Here is a 17,990-nt window from a genome sequence, read left to right on the forward strand (position 1 = left end):
AAATGTGGTGTGAGGTGGTTTGATCGAGCAAGTAATAATACAGTAAGAGAGATGTGTGGTAATAAAAAGAATGTGGTCGAGAGAGCAGAAGAGGGTATTTTGAAATGGTTTGGTCACATGGAGAAAATGAGTGAGGAAAGATTGATCAATAGGATATATGTGTCAGAGGTGGAGGGAAGGAGGAGAAGTGGGAGACCAAATTGGAGGAGGAAAGATGGAGTGAAAAAGATTTTGAGTGATCGGGGCCTCAACATGCAGGAGGGTGAACGGCGTGCAAGGAATAGAGTGAATTGGAACGATGTGGTATACCGGAGTCAATGTGCTGTCAATGGAATGAACCGGGGCATGTGAAGCGTCTGGGGTAAACCATAGAAAGTTCTGTGGGGCCTGGATGTGGAAAGGGAGCTGTGGTTTCGGTGCATTTCTACATGACAGCTAGAGACTGAGTGTAAACGAATGTGGCCTTTGTTGTCTTTTCCTAGCGCTACCTTGTGCACATGAGGGAGGAGAGGGTTCTTATTTCATGTGTGACGAGGTGGCGATGGGAATGAATAAAGGCAGACAGTATGAATTATGTACATGTGTATATATGTATATGTCTCTGTGTGTATATATATGTATACGTTGAGATGGAGATGGAATGAGTATTTTGAAGGTTTGTTGAATGTGTTTGATGATCGAGTGGCAGATATAGGGTGTTTTGGTCGAGGTGGTGTGCAAAGTGAGAGGGTTAGGGAAAATGATTTGGTAAACAGAGAAGAGGTAGTAAAAGCTTTGCAGAAGATGAAAGCCGGCAAGGAAGCACGTTTGGATGGTATTGCAGTGGAATTTATTAAAAAAGTGGGTGACTGTATTGTTGCCTGGTTGGTAAGGTTATTTAACGTATGTATGATTCATGGAGAGGTGCCTGAGGATTGGCGGAATGCTTGCATAGTGCCATTGTACAAAGGCAAAGGGGATAAAAGTGAGTGCTCAAATTACGGAAGTATAAGTTTATTGAGTATTCCTGGTAAATCATATGGGAGGGTATTGATTGAGAGGGTGAAGGCATGTACAGAGCATCAGATTGGGGAAGAGCAGTGTGGTTTCAGAAGTGGTAGAGGATGTGTGGATCAGGTGTTTGCTTTGAAGAATGTATGTGAGAAATACTTAGAAAAGCAAATGGATTTCTATGTAGCATTTATGGATCTAGAGAAGGCATATGATAGAGTTGATAGAGATGCTCTGTGGAAGGTATTAAGAATATATGGTGTGGGAGGCAAGTTGTTAGAAGCAGTGAACAGTATTTATCGAGGATGTAAGGCATGTGTAAGTGTAGGAAGAGAGGAAAGTGATTGGTTCTCAGTGAATGTAGGTTTGCAGCAGGGGTGTGATGTCTCCATGGTTGTTCAATTTGTTTATGGATGGGGTTGTTAGGGAGGTGAATGCAAGAGTTTTGGAAAGAGGGGCAAGTATGAAGTCTGTTGTGGATGAGAGAGCTTGGGAAGTGAGTCAGTTGTTGTTTGCTGATGATACAGTGCTGGTAGCTGATTCATGTGAGAAACTGCAGAAGCTGGTGACTGAGTTTGGTAAAGTGTGTGAAAGAAGAAAGTTAAGAGTAAATGTGAATAAGAGCAAGGTAATTAGGTACAGTAGGGTTGAGGGTCAAGTCAATTGGGAGGTAAGTTTGAATGGAGAAAAACTGGAGGAAGTAAAGTGTTTTAGATATCTGGGAGTGGATCTGGCAGCGGATGGAACCATGGAAGTGAAGGTGAATCATAGGGTGGGGAAGGGGGCGAAAATTCTGGGAGCCTTGAAGAATGTGTGGAAGTTGAAAATATTATCTTAGAAAGCAAAAATGGGTATGTTTGAAGGAATAGTGGTTCCAACAATGTTGTATGGCTGTGAGGCATGGGCTATGGATAGAGTTGTGCGCAGGAGGGTGGGTGTGCTGGAAATGAGATGTATGAGGACAATATGTGGTGTGAGGTGGTTTGATCGAGTAAGTAATAGTAGGGTAAGAGAGATGTGTGGAAATAAAAAGAGTGTGGTTGAGAGAGCAGAAGAGGGTGTTTTGAAATGGTTTGGTCACATGGAGAGAATGAGTGAGGAAAGATTGACCAAGAGGATATATGTGTCAGAGGTGGAGGGAACGAGAAGTGGGAGACCAAATTGGAGGTGGAAAGATGGAGTGAAAAAGATTTTGAGTGATCGGGCCTGAACATGCAGGAGGGTGAAAGGCGGGCAAGGAATAGTGAATTGGAACGATGTGGTATACCGGGGTCAACGTGCTGTCAATGGATTAAACCGGGGCATGTGAAGCATCTGGGGTAAACCATGGAAAGTTCTGTGGGGCCTGGATGTGGAAAGGGAGCTGTGGTTTCAGTGCATTATTACATGACAGCTAGAGACTGAGTGTGAACGAATGGGGCCTTTATTGTCTTTTCCTAGCGCTACCTTGCACACATAAGGGGGAGGGGGTTGTTATTCCATGTGTGGCGAGGTGGCGATGGGAATAAATAAAGGCAGACAGTATGAATTATGTACATGTGTATATATGTATATGTCTGTGTCTGTATATATATGTGTACATTGAGATGTATAGGTGTGTTATTTGCGTGTGTGGATGTGTATGTATATACATGTGTATGTGGGTGGGTTGGGCCATTCTTTTGTCTGCTTCCTTGCACTACCTCGCTAGCACGAGAGACAGCGACAAAGCAAAATAAATAAATAAATAAATAACGTTCAGATGTATAGGTCTGTATATTTGCGTGTGTGGTCGTGTATGTATATACATGTGTATGTGGGTGGGTTGGGCCATTCTTTCATCTGTTTCCTTGCGCTACCTCACTAACGCGGGAGACAGCGACAAAGCAAAATATCAATTATAATAAAAATATATATACATTTATTTTTTCATACTATTTGCCATTTCCCGCGTTAACGAGGTAGCATTAGGAACAGACAACTGGGCCTTAGAGGGAATATCCTCACCTGACCCCCTTCTCTGTTCCCTCTTTTGAAAAATTAAAAAAAAAAAAAAAAAGAGAGGGGAGGATTTCCAGCCACCCGCTCCCTCCCCTTTTAGTCACCTTTCACTACACGCAGGGAATACGTAGGAAGTATTCTTTCCCCCATCCCCAGAAATCCTGCCCTCCTTGTATTTTCAACTTTCTAAAATGGGAAACAGAAGAAGGAGTGACGAGGGGAGTGCTCCTCCTCCTCGAAGGCTCAGACTGGGGTGTCTAAATGTGTGTGGATGTAACCAAGACGTGAAAAAAGGAGAGATAGGTAGTATGTTTGAGGAAAGGAACCTGGATGTTTTGGCCCTGAGTGAAACGAAGCTTAAGGGTAAAGGGGAAGAGTGGTTTGGGAATGTCTTGGGAGTAAAGTCAGGGGTTAGTGAGAAGACAAGAGCAAGGGAAGGAGTAGCAATACTCCTGAAACAGGAGTTGTGGGAGTATGTGATAGAATGTAAGAAAGTAAATTCTCGATTGATATGGGTAAAACTGAAAGTTGATGGAGAGAGATGGGTGATTATTGGTGCATATGCACCTGGGCATGAGAAGAAAGATCATGAGAGGCAAGTGTTTTGGGAGCAGCTGAATGAGTGTGTTAGTGGTTTTGATGCACAAGACCGGGTTATAGTGATGGGTGATTTGAATGCAAAGGTGAGTAATGTGGCAGTTGAGGGAATAATTGGTATACATGGGGTGTTCAGTGTCGTAAATGGAAATGGTGAAGAGCTTGTAGATTTATGTGCTGAAAAAGGACTGGTGATTGGTTATACCTGGTTTAAAAAGCGAGATATACATAAGTATACGTATGTAAGTAGGAGAGATGGCCAGAGAGCGTTATTGGATTACGTGTTAACTGACAGGCGCTTGAAAGAGAGACTTTTGGATGTTAATGTGCTGAGAGGTGCAACTGAAGGGATGTCTGATCATTATCTTGTGGAGGCGAAGGTGAAGATTTGTATGGGTTTTCAGAAAAGAAGAGTGAATGTTGGGGTGAAGAGGGTGGTGAGAGTAAATGAGCTTGGGAAGGAGACTTGTGTGAGGAAGTACCAGGAGAGACTGAGTACAGAATGGAAAAAGGTGAGAACAAAGGAGGTAGGGGGAGTGGGGGAGGAATGGGATGTATTTAGGGAAGCAGTGATGGCTTGCGCAAAAGATGCTTGTGGCATGAGAAGCGTGGGAGGTGGGTTGATTAGGAAGGGTAGTGAGTGGTGGGATGAAGAAGTAAGATTATTAGTGAAAGAGAAGAGAGAGGCATTTGGACGATTTTTGCAGGGAAAAAATGCAATTGAGTGGGAGATGTATAAAAGAGACAGGAGGTCAAGAGAAAGGTGCAAGAGGTGAAAAAGAGGGCAAATGAGAGTTGGGGTGAGAGAGTATCATTAAATTTTAGGGAGAATAAAAAGATGTTCTGGAAGGAGGTAAATAAAGTGCGTAAGACAAGGGAGCAAATGGGAACTTTAGTGAAGGAGGTTAATGGGGAGGTGATAACAAGTAGTGGTGATGTCAGAAGATGGAGTGAGTATTTTGAAGGTTTGTTGAATGTGTTTGATGATAGAGTGGCAGATATAGGGTGTTTTGGTCGAGGTGGTGTGCAAAGTGAGAGGGTTAGGGAAAATGATTTGGTAAACAGAGAAGAGGTAGTAAAAGCTTTGCAGAAGATGAAAGCCAGCAAGGCAGCAGGTTTGGATGGTACTGCAGTGTAATTTATTAAAAAAGGGGGTGACTGTATTGTAGACTGGTTGGTAAGGTTATTTAATGATTATGATTCATGGTGAGGTGCCTGAGGTTTGGTGGAATGTGTGCATAGTGCCATTGTACAAAGGCAAAGGGGATAAGAGTGAGTGTTCAAATTACAGAGGTATAAGTTTGTTGAGTATTCCTGGGAAATTATATGGGAGGGTATTGAATTGGGAGGGTGAAGGCATGTACAGAGCCACAGTTGTTAGAAGCAGTGAAAAGTTTTTATCGAGGATGTAAGGCATGTGTACGTGTAGGAAGAGAGGAAAGTGATTGGTTCTCAGTGAATGTAGGTTTGCGGCAGGGGTGTGTGATGTCTCCATGGTTGTTTAATTTGTTTATGGATGGGGTTGTTAGGGAGGTGAATGCAAGAGTTTTGGAAAGAGGGGCAAGTATGAAGTCTGTTGTGGATGAGAGAGCTTGGGAAGTGAGTCAGTTGTTGTTCGCTGATGATACAGCGCTGGTGGCTGATTCATGTGAGAAACTGCAGAAGCTGGTGACTGAGTTTGGTAAAGTGTGTGAAAGAAGAAAGTTAAGAGTAAATGTGAATAAGAACAAGGTTATTAGGTACAGTAGGGTTGAGGGTCAAGTCAATTGGGAGGTGAGTTTGAATGGAGAAAAACTGGAGGAAGTAAAGTGTTTTAGATATCTGGGAGTGGATCTGGCAGCGGATGGAACCATGGAAGGGGAAGTGAATCATAGGGTGGGGGAGGGGGCGAAAATCCTGGGAGCCTTGAAGAATGTGTGGAAGTCGAGAGCATCATCTCGGAAAACAAATATGGGTATGTTTGAAGGAATAGTGGTTCCAACAATGTTGTATGGTTGCGAGGCGTGGGCTATGGATAGAGTTGTGCGCAGGAGGATGGATGTGCTGGAAATGAGATGTTTGAGGACAATGTGTGGTGTGAGGTGGTTTGATCGAGTAAGTAATGTAAGGGTAACAGAGATGTGTGGAAGTGAAAAGAGCGTGGTTGAGAGAGCAGAAGAGGGTGTTCTAAATGGTTTGGGCACATGGAGAGAATGAGTGAGGAAAGATTGACCAAGAGGATATATGTGTCGGAGGTGGAGGGAACGAGGAGAAGTGGGAGACCAAATTGGAGGTGGAAAGATGGAGTGAAAAAGATTTTGAGTGATCGGGGCCTGAACATGCAGGAGGGTGAAAGGCGGGCAAGGAATAGAGTGAATTGGATCGATGTGGTATACCGGCGTTGACGTGCTATCAGTGGATTGAATCAGGGCATGTGAAGCGTCTGGGGTAAACCATGGAAAGTTGTGTGGGGCCTGGATGTGGAAAGGGAGCTGTGGTTTCGGGCATTATTGCATGACAGCTAGAGACTGAGGGTGAACGAATGGGGCCTTTGTTGTCTTTTCCTAGCGCTACCTCGCGCACATGAGGGGTTAGGGGGATGGTATTCCATGTGTGGCGAGGTGGCAATGGGAATGAATAAAGGCAGACAGTGTGAATTGTGTGAATGGGTATATATGTATGTGTCTGTGTGTGTATATATATGTGTACATTGAGATGTATAGGTATGTATACTTGCGTGTGTGGACGTGTATGTACATACATGTGTATGGGGGTGGGTTGGGCCATTGTCTTTTGTCTGTTTCCTTGCGCTACCTCGCAAACGAGGGAGACAGTGACAAAGCAAAATAAATAAATAAATAAAGACGAAAGAAATGGCCCAACCCACCCCCATACACATGTATATACATACGCCCACACATGCAAATATACATACCTACACAGCTTTCCACAGTTTACCCCAGACGCTTCACATGCCCTGATTCAATCCACTGACAGCACGTCAACCTCGGTATACCACATCGATCCAATTCACTCTATTCCTTGCCCTCCTTTCACCCTCCTGCATGTTTAGGCCCCGATCACACAAAATCTTTTTCACTCCATCTTTCCACCTCCAATTTGGTCTCCCACTTCTCCTCGTTCCCTCCACCTCCGACACATATATCCTCTTGGTCAATCTTTCCTCACTCATTCTCTCCATGTGCCCAAACCATTTCAAAACACCCTCTTCTACTCTCTCAATCACGCTCTTTTTATTTCCACACATCTCTCTTACCCTTACGTTACTTACTCGATCAAACCACCTCACACCACACATTGTCCTCAAACATCTCATTTCCAGCACATCCATCCTCCTGCGCACAACTCGATCCATAGCCCACGCCTCGCAACCATACAACATTGTTGGAACCACTATTCCTTCAAACATACCCATTTTTGCTTTCCGAGATAATATTCTCGACTTCTACACATTCTTCAAGGCTCCCAGGATTTTCGCCCCCTCCCCCACCCTATGATCCACTTCCACTTCCATGGTTCCATCCGCTGCCAGATCCACTCCCAGATATCTAAAACACTTTACTTCCTCCAGTTTTTCTCCATTCAAACTTACCTCCCAATTGACTTGACCCTCAACCCTACTGTACCTAATTACCTTGCTCTTATTCACATTTACTCTTAACTTTCTTCTTTCACACACTTTACCAAACTCAGTCACCAGCTTCTGCAGTTTCTCACATGAATCAGCTACCAGCACTGTATCATCAGCGAACGACAACTGACTCACTTCCCAAGCTCTCTCATCCACAACAGACTTCATACTTGCCCCTCTTTCCAAAACTCTTGCATTTACCTCCCTAACAACCCCATCCATAAACAAATTAAACAACCATGGAGACATCACACACCCCTGCCGCAAACCTACATTCACTGGGAACCAATCACTTTCCTCTTTTCCTACACGTACACATGTCTTACATCCTCGATAAAAACTTTTCACTGCTTCTAACAACTTGCCTCCCGCACCATATATTCTTAATACCTTCCACAGAGCATCTCTATCAACTCTATCATATGCCTTCTCCAGATCCATAGATGCTACATACAAATCCATTTGCTTTTCTAAGTATTTCTCACATACATTCTTCAAAGCAAACACCTGATCCACACATCCTCTACCACTTCTGAAACCACACTGCTCTTCCCCAATCTGATGCTCTGTACATGCCTTCACCCTCTCAATCAATACCCTCCTATATAATTTACCAGGAATACTCAACAAACTTATACCTCTGTAATTTGAGCACTCACTCTTATCCCCTTTGCCTTTGTACAATAGCACTATGCACGCATTCTGCCAATCCTCAGGCACCTCACCATGAGTCATACATACATTAAATAACCTTACCAACCAGTCAATAATACAGTCACCCCCTTTTTTAATAAATTGCACTGCAATATCATCCAAACCTGCTGCCTTGCCGGCTTTCATCTTCCGCAAAGCTTTTACTACATCTTCTCTGTTTACCAAATCATTTTCCCTAACCCTCTCACTTTGCACACCACCTCGACCAAGACAACCTATATCTGCCACTCTATCATCAAACACATTCAACAAACCTTCAAAATACTCACTCCATCTCCTTCTCACATCCCCACTACTTGTTATCACCTCCCCATTTGTGCCCTTCACTGAAGTTCCCATTTGCTCCCTTGTCATACGCACTTTATTTACCTCCTTCCAGAACATCTTTTTATTCTCCCTAAAATTTAATGATACTCTCTCACCCCAACTCTCATATATATATATATATATATATATATATATATATATATATATATATGAGAGAGCTTGGGAAGTGAGTCAGTTGTTGTTCGCTGATGATACAGCGCTGGTGGCTGATTCATGTGAGAAACTGCAGAAGCTGGTGACTGAGTTTGGTAAAGTGTGTGGAAGAAGAAAGTTAAGAGTAAATGTGAATAAGAGCAAGGTTATTAGGTACAGTAGGGTTGAGGGTCAAGTCAATTGGGAGGTGAGTTTGAATGGAGAAAAACTGGAGGAAGTGAAGTGTTTTAGATATCTGGGAGTGGATCTGGCAGCGGATGGAACCATGGAAGCGGAAGTGGATCATAGGGTGGGGGAGGGGGCGAAAATTCTGGGGGCCTTGAAGAATGTGTGGAAGTCGAGAACATTATCTCGGAAAGCAAAAATGGGTATGTTTGAAGGAATAGTGGTTCCAACAATGTTGTATGGTTGCGAGGCGTGGGCTATGGATAGAGTTGTGCACAGGAGGATGGATGTGCTGGAAATGAGATGTTTGAGGACAATGTGTGGTGTGAGGTGGTTTGATCGAGTGAGTAACGTAAGGGTAAGAGAGATGTGTGGAAATAAAAAGAGCGTGGTTGAGAGAGCAGAAGAGGGTGTTTTGAAGTGGTTTGGGCACATGGAGAGAATGAGTGAGGAAAGATTGACCAAGAGGATATATGTGTCGGAGGTGGAGGGAACGAGGAGAAGAGGGAGACCAAATTGGAGGTGGAAAGATGGAGTGAAAAAGATTTTGTGTGATCGGGGCCTGAACATGCAGGAGGGTGAAAGGAGGGCAAGGAATAGAGTGAATTGGAGCGATGTGGTATACCGGGGTTGACGTGCTGTCAGTGGATTGAATCAAGGCATGTGAAGCGTCTGTGGTAAACCATGGAAAGCTGTGTAGGTATGTATATTTGCGTGTGTGGACGTATGTATATACATGTGTTTGGGGGGGTTGGGCCATTTCTTTCATCTGTTTCCTTGCGCTACCTCGCAAACGCGGGAGACAGCGACAAAGTATAATAAAAATAATAATAATAATATATATATATATATATATATATATATATATATATATATATATATTTTTTTTTTTTTTGCTTTGTCGCTGTCTCCCGCGTTTGCGAGGTAGCGCAAGGAAACAGACGAAAGAAATGGCCCAACCCACCCACATACACATGTATATACATACGTCCACACACGCAAATATACATACCTACACAGCTTTCCATGGTTTACCCCAGACGCTTCACATACCTTGATTCAATCCACTGACAGCACGTCAACCCCGGTATACCACATCGCTCCAATTCACTCTATTCCTTGCCCTCCTTTCACCCTCCTGCATGTTCAGGCCCCGATCACACAAAATCTTTTTCACTCCATCTTTCCACCTGCAATTTGGTCTCCCTCTTCTCCTCGTTCCCTCCACCTTCGACACATATATCCTCTTGGTCAATCTTTCCTCACTCATTCTCTCCATGTGCCCAAACCATTTCAAAACACCCTCTTCTGCTCTCTCAACCACGCTCTTTTTATTTCCACACATCTCTCTTCCCCTTACGTTACTTACTCGATCAAACCACCTCACACCACACATTGTCCTCAAACATCTCATTTCCAGCACATCCATCCTCCTGTACACAACTCTATCCATAGTCCATGCCTCGCAACCATACAACATTGTTGGAACCACTATTCCTTCAAACATACCCATTTTTGCTTTCCGAGATAATGTTCTCGACTTCCACACATTCTTCAAGGCTCCCAGAATTTTCGCCCCCTCCCCCACCCTATGATCCACTTCCGCTTCCATGGTTCCATCCGCTGCCAGATCCACTCCCAGATATCTAAAACACTTCACTTCCTCCAGTTTTTCTCCATTCAAACTCATCTCCCAATTGACTTGACCCTCAACCCTACTGTACCAAATAACCTTGCTCTTATTCAAATTTACTCTTAACTTTCTTCTTTCACACACTTTACCAAACTCAGTCACCAGCTTCTGCAGTTTCTCACATGAATCGGCCACCAGCGCTGTATCATCAGCGAACAGCAACTGACTCACTTCCCAAGCTCTCTCATCCCCAACAGACTTCATACTTGCCCCTCTTTCCAAAACTCTTGCATTCACCTCCCTAACAACCCCATCCATAAACAAATTAAACAACCATGGAGACATCACACACCCCTGCCGCAAACCTACATTCACTGAGAACCAATCACTTTCCTCTCTTCCTACACGTACACATGCCTTACATCCTCGATAAAAACTTTTCACTGCTTCTAACAACTTGCCTCCCACACCATATATTCTTAATACCTTCCACAGAGCATCTCTATCAACTCTATCATATGCCTTCTCCAGATCCATAAATGCTACATAGAAATCCATTTGCTTTTCTAAGTATTTCTCACATACATTCTTCAACGCAAACACCTGATCCACACATCCTCTACCACTTCTGAAACCACACTGCTCTTCCCCAATCTGATGCTCTGTACATGCCTTCACCCTCTCAATCAATACCCTCCCATATAATTTACCAGGAATACTCAACAAACTTATACCTCTGTAATTTGAGCACTCACTCTTATCCCCTTTGCCTTTGTACAATGGCACTATGCACGCATTCCGCCAATCCTCAGGCACCTCACCATGAGTCATACATACATTAAATAACCTTACCAACCAGTCAACAATACAGTCACCCCCTTTTTTAATAAATTCCACTGCAATACCATCCAAACCCGCTTTTTTTTTTTTTTTTTTGCTTTGTCGCTGTCTCCCGCGCTTGCGAGGTAGCGCAAGGAAACAGACGAAAGAAATGGCCCAACCCACCCCCATACACATGTATATACATATGTCCACACACGCAAATATACATACCTACACAGCTTTCCATGGTTTACCCCAGACGCTTCACATGCCCTGATTCAATCCACTGACAGCACGTCAACCCCAGTATACCACATCGCTCCAATTCACTCTATTCCTTGCCCTCCTTTCACCCTCCTGCATGTTCAGGCCCCGATCACACAAAATCTTTTTCACTCCATCTTTCCACCTCCAATTTGGTCTCCCTCTTCTCCTCGTTCCCTCCACCTCCGACACATATATCCTCTTGGTCAATCTTTCCTCACTCATTCTCTCCATGTGCCCAAACCATTTCAAAACACCCTCTTCTGCTCTCTCAACCACGCTCTTTTTATTTCCACACATCTCTCTTAACCTTACGTTACTTACTCGATCAAACCACCTCACACCACACATTGTCCTCAAACATCTCATTTCCAGCACATCCATCCTCCTGCGCACCACTCTATCCATAGCCCACACCTCGCAACCATACAACATTGTTGGAACCACTATTCCTTCAAACATACCCATATATATATATATATATATATATATATATATATATATATATATATATATATATATATATATATCTATGTGTGCATATATATATGTATACTTTGAGAAGTATAGGTATGTATATGTGCGTGTGTGGACGTGTATGTATATATATGTGTATGTGGGTGGGTCGGGCCATTCTTTCGTCTGTTTCCTTGCGCTATCTCATACAGCGACAAAGTATGATAAATAAAATTGAATAAATATATGTATATATATACACACACACACACACATACACACATGTAAAGCTTGCCTTCATCCATTCTTAGCGCCACTATACCCCTCAAAAAACAGCTTCGCCACTCCCCTGCATCAGCAAAGTAGCGCCAGGAAAATAGACAAAAAAAAAGGCACATTCATTCACACTCAGTCTCTAGCTGCCATGTGTAATGCACTGAAACCACAGCTCCCTATCCACATCCAGGCCCCACAGACCTTTCAATAGTCTACCCCAGATGTTTCATATACCCTGGTTCAGTCCACTGACCCTGGTATACCACATCATTCCAATTCATTCTATTCCTTCCACGCCTCTCACTCTCTTGCATGTTCTGGCCCCGATCGCTCAAAATCCATCCTTCCACCTTCATTTGGTCTCCCCCTTCTTGTTACCTCCACCATAGACACATATATCTTCTCTGTCAATCTTTCCTTACTCATTCTCTCCATATGTCCAAACCATTTCAAAATACCCTCTTCACTCTGAACCACACTGTTTTTATTACCGCACATCTCTCTTACCCTTTCATTACTTACTCAATCATATCGCCTCACAACACACACTGTCCTCAGACATTTCATACCCAACACAGCCCATGCCTTGCAACCATATAATACTGCTGGGACTACTACTCCTTCATACATGCCCATTTTTGTTCTCCAAGATAACTTTCGCTCTTTCCGCACATTCTTTATTGCTCCAAGAACCTTTGCACCCTCCCCCAACCTGTGACACACTTTGGCTTTCAGGGTTCCATTCGCTGCTAAGTCCACTCCCAGATATATAAAACACTTCACTTCCTCCAATTTTTCTCAATTCAAACTTACATACCAATTAACTTGTCTCTTAAGCCTGCTGAAGCTAATAACCTTGCCCTTCTTCACGTTTACTCTCAACTCTCTCCTTTCACACACTTTTCCAAACTCAGTCACCGACTTATGCAGTTTCTCAATCGAATCAGCCACCAGTGCTGTATCATTGGCGAAGAAGTGACTCACTTTCCAGGCCCTCTCATCCCAACAGACTGCATACTCACCACTTTCCTGCCACTTTCTCTTATATAACTCCCAGTCATCTGCACTCCTTGCTTGCAAATATCGTCCAAATGCCTCTCTTTTCTCTTTCACTAACATCTTTACTTCTTCATCCCACCACTTACAACCCTTCCTTATCTGCCGACCTCCCATCTTTCTCATGGTACATGCATCTCTTGCACATTCCATCACCACTTCCCTAAATTCATCCCATTTCTTAACCACTCTCCTCATCTTTTGCTCTCACCTTTTGCCATTCTACACTCAATCTCTCCTGGTACTTCCTCATACACATCTCTCCAAGCTCACTCACATTACAAATCTCTTCTCCCCAACATTCTCTCTTCTTTTTTGCAAACCTCTATAAATCTTCACCTTCTCCTCCACAAGACAGTGATCAGACATCCCTCCAGTTGCCCCTCTCAGCACTTTAACATCCAAAAGTCTCTCTTTTAAATGTTTATCAATTAACACATAATCCAATAATGTCCTTTGACCAACTGACATATGTATACTTATTTACATCTCTCTTTTTAATCCAGGTATTCCTAATCACTAGTCTTTTTTCAGCACACAAATCTACAAGCTCTTCACCATTTCCATTCAAACACTGAATATCCCATGTACACCAATTTTGCCCTCAACTGCCACTTTACTAGCTTTTACACCAAAACTGCAGACACACTCACTCAGGTGCTCCCAAGACACTTGCCTCTCAAGATCTTTCTTCTCATGACCTGGTGCACAGGCGCCAATAATCACCCATCTCTCTCCATCCACTTTCAGTTTTACTCACATCAATCTAGAATGTACTTCCTTACACTCTATCACACACTCCCACAAATCCTGCTTCAGGAATAGTGTTTCTCCATACTTAACTCTTGTCCTCTCACCAACACCTGACTTTATTCCCAAGACTTTTCCAAACCATTCTTCCCCTTTACCCTTGAGCTTTGTTTTACTCAGGGTTAAAACATTCAGATTTCTTTTCTTAAACCTACTACCTATCTCCTTTTTTCTCATCTTGGTTACATCCACACACATCCAGGCATTTCCCACATTAGCAAGGTATCTCCAGGACACAGAAAAAAGACACATGCATATAGATATCTGGGAGTGGACTTAGCAGCAGATGGAACCATGGAAGCAGAAGTGAGTCACAGGGTGGGAGAGGGAGCGAAGGTTCTGGGAGCGTTGAAGAATGTGGAAGGCTAGAATGTTATCTTGAAGAGCAAAATTGGGTATGTTTGAAGATATATATATGGTTCCAACAATGCTATATGGCTGTGAGGCATGGGCTATAGATAGGGTTGTGTGGAGTCGGCTGGATGTGTTGGAAACAAAATGTCTGAGGATAATATGTGGTGTGAGGTGGTTTGATCAAGTAAGTAAATGAAAGGGTAAGAGGGATGTGTAATAATAAAAAGAATGTGGTTGACAGAGCAGAAGAGGATGTGTTCAAATTGTGTGGACACATGGAGAGAATGAGAGGAAAGATTGACAAAGATGATATATGTGTCAGAGGTGGAGGGAAGGAGAGGCGGAAGACCAAATTGGAGGTGGAAGGATGGAGTGAAAAGGATTTTGAGTGATCAGGGCCTGAACATACAGGAGGGTGAAAGTAGTGCAAAGAACAGAGTGAACTAGAACAATGTGGTATACCGGGGTCAACGTGCTGTCAAGGGATTGAATCAGGGCATGTGAAGCATCTGGGGTAAACCATGGAAAGTTTTGTGGGGCCTAGATGTTGAAAGGGAGCTGTGGTTTCAGTGCATTACACATGACAGCTAGAGACTGAGTGTCAACGAATGTGGCCTCTTTTGTCTGTTCCTGCCTCGCTGGAGGAAGGGGGGATGCTATTTCATGTGTGGCAGGGTGGTGATGGGAATGGATGAAGGCAGCAAGTATGGATATGTACATGTGTATATATGTATACATGTGTGTATGCATATGTATGTATACAATGAAATGCACATGTATGTATATGTGCATGTGTGGGCATTTATGTATATACATATGTATGTGGGTGGGTTGGGCCATTTCTCGTCTGTTTCCTTGCACTACCTTGCTAACACTGGAGACAGCAGTTAAGTATAATAATAAAATAAAATACATATACACACATGTTCATATTCATATTTGTTTGCCTTCATCTATTTTCGGTGCCACCCCGGCCCACAATAAACAGCATCACCATCCCCTGCATAAGTAAGGTAGCATCAGGGAACACGAAGAAAGGCCACATCTGCTCACATCCATAAACAAGCTGTCATGTGTAATGTACCGAAACCACAGATCCCTATCCACATCCAGGATTACCCTGGATGTCTCACGTGCCTGGTTCAGTCCATTGATGGCACATTGACCCCAGTATACCACATCATTCCAATGTACTCTACTCCATGGACGCCTGAAAAGTTAAAGTGAATTGAATATGGTATACAATATACCCTTACAAGACAATGCAACTGTAGTCCAAGTTTTAAGTTTATGACTTCAAGCGTAAAAGAATTACTGTTGCAACAGACTATATCTATTGCAACTCCCAGCTCATACTGTACCTGGAGCATGCAACATGATTTCAAGTCTTCATTTTCTTTGTCTTCTCTTTCCTGTTAATAATCATCAATCTTAATATCTAGCAAATATCAAACCTAAATCTTCTATGAAGAAGGCCTGGACCCTCATTGAGGAAAGAAAGAGACAACTCCCTCCTTCATCCTTTTATCGCAAACATTTTGTAGCACTAGCAAATTCCCAAGGATTTTTTACCTTATCTCTGCTATATCTTCCAGTTCTATGATCTCCAACTCTTGATTTCGTCTTCCTTTTTTCATTTTTTGTTCAACATCTCCCACATCAGCAAGGTTGCACCAAGAACAGGTGATAAACAGCCTTACAAGCTCACAACCACTCTCTACTTATGACGTACAATTCATCAAAATCAGAGCTCAATATCCGCAGTCTTTCCATGGTTTCTCCTTACCACTTCATGTGCCCTGGTTCAGCTCACTGACAATATGGCACCCTCTGTGCATCACATCATTCCAATTTTCACTATCTGCATGCCTCCCACCCAACAGCATGTTCAGGCCCTGATATATGAAAGCATCTTTAACATACCCTTTAATCTGGTCCAGGATCTTTCCCCTTATCCTTGTTTCTTCCACTTCTGACACTTACATACTCTTAGCCATTCTCTCTTGACTCATCTTCCACTTATGTATAAACCATTTCAGAACATCCTATTAAGTTCTCTCAAACATACCCCACTTTCTACCACACCTCAATCTTACCTTGTCATTCCTTACTCAGTCAACCCTCCTCATACCACATACTGTCCTCAAACGTTCAATCTCCAAAAAAATCTACCCTCTTCAGCTCTTTCGCATTTAGAGCCAATGGCTCACATCCATACAACACTGGTGAGATTACTCTATCATTAAACATACCCATCTCTATTCACACATATTTCTCAATGCACCCATGACCTTTGTCCCCTTCTCCATCCTGTGGTTAACTTCAGCTTCCACTGTTCCATCTGATCCAATGTCCATTCTCAGGTAACTTAAACACACCACTTCCTCTAGTCTTTTCCAGTCAAATCCTACTCAAACTTACCAGTCTCTCTACCCTGCTAAACATTATAACCTTACTTTTACTCACATTATCTCTCAACTTCCTCCTGTGACACACTTCCAAACTCAGACAAGGCATCTGCAGATTCTCACTCAAGTCTGCTGCCAGCACTGTGTCATGTATACATAGCAACTGACTCACATCCAAGCCCCCACCCCTCTCTCCATAACTCTCATCTTACTTACCTTACCACCCCACCAATAAAGTAATTAAACAGCCATGGTGACATTACACAACTTTGAGGCAAACACACCTTCGCCTAAAATCAATCACCCTCCTTCCTTCCTGCTAGTGCAAATACCTTACTCCTTCAATAAAAACTCTTCACTGCTTCCAGTAGCTTTCCTCCCACACAACATATTCAAAGCACTTTCCACAAAGTATTTCTGTCAACTCTGTCATACACTTCCTCCTGATCCATAAATGCCACATACAAATCTTTCTCTTTCCTTAAGTATTTCACATACTAATTCTTCAAGGAAAACACCAAGTCAACACATCCACCTACCATTCCTGATGCCACACTGTTCTTCCTCAATCTGATGCTCTGGGCATTCCCCACCCTCACATATAACTTCCTTGATATGGTCAGTATATTCATATCTCTGTAATTTGAACATTCACTTTATACGATGATACTATTCACGCACTCAGCCAATCCCCCAGGAACCCTAACTTGAGCCATAAGTATCCTGAATATCATGACGACCAATCAACAACTCTGTCACCCCCTTTCTTGAGAAACTATACTACAATCCCATCCACTCTAGGTGTTTTGCCACACTTAATTTTACATCATGCTTTCACCACCTCTTCTCTTTTCACCAAGCCATTCACCACGACAATATCACATCATATACCCACTCATCCCAAACACTCTACATCTCCAAACTTATAATCCAACACATTCAACAGACCTACAAAGTACTAAATCAATCTATCACCTCTTCTTTACCTGAAACCACTTCCCCAACTTGTTCTCTTGCTCTCTTCATACTATTAATCCCCTACGCATTTTCTTATTCTCCCTAAAGTATAGTAATATTCTCTAATACCATTTCTCATTTTACCCTATTTCTCAGTCCCGGCACCTTCCTCTTATCCCCGTTCTGCATTCTTTCCTACATCTCCATCCCTAACAATCTTTTCTGCTGGAATCTCCCATATACCTTTCTTTCCTCTTTTATTAGCAACTTAACTTCCTCATTCCACCATCACTACCCTTACTCAAATGCCCACATTCCATCTTCTGCATGACAAACAATTCATCCACACATGTCAGTAATGCTTCCTGAAATTCCTTTCATTACTCATCCACTCACC

At 42.9% G+C, this 17,990-nt stretch overlaps 1 protein-coding gene across 4 annotated transcripts in view; it reads right to left on the bottom strand.

Moving 5' to 3' along the window:
* The window catches only part of LOC139753851 (uncharacterized), a 153,085-nt gene that overhangs the window by 66,972 nt on the left and 68,123 nt on the right, over positions 1 to 17,990 (bottom strand). The window lies entirely within an intron of this gene.

This window comes from Panulirus ornatus, chromosome 15 (genome assembly GCF_036320965.1).
Source record: "Panulirus ornatus isolate Po-2019 chromosome 15, ASM3632096v1, whole genome shotgun sequence".
Classification (NCBI taxonomy): domain Eukaryota; kingdom Metazoa; phylum Arthropoda; class Malacostraca; order Decapoda; family Palinuridae; genus Panulirus; species Panulirus ornatus.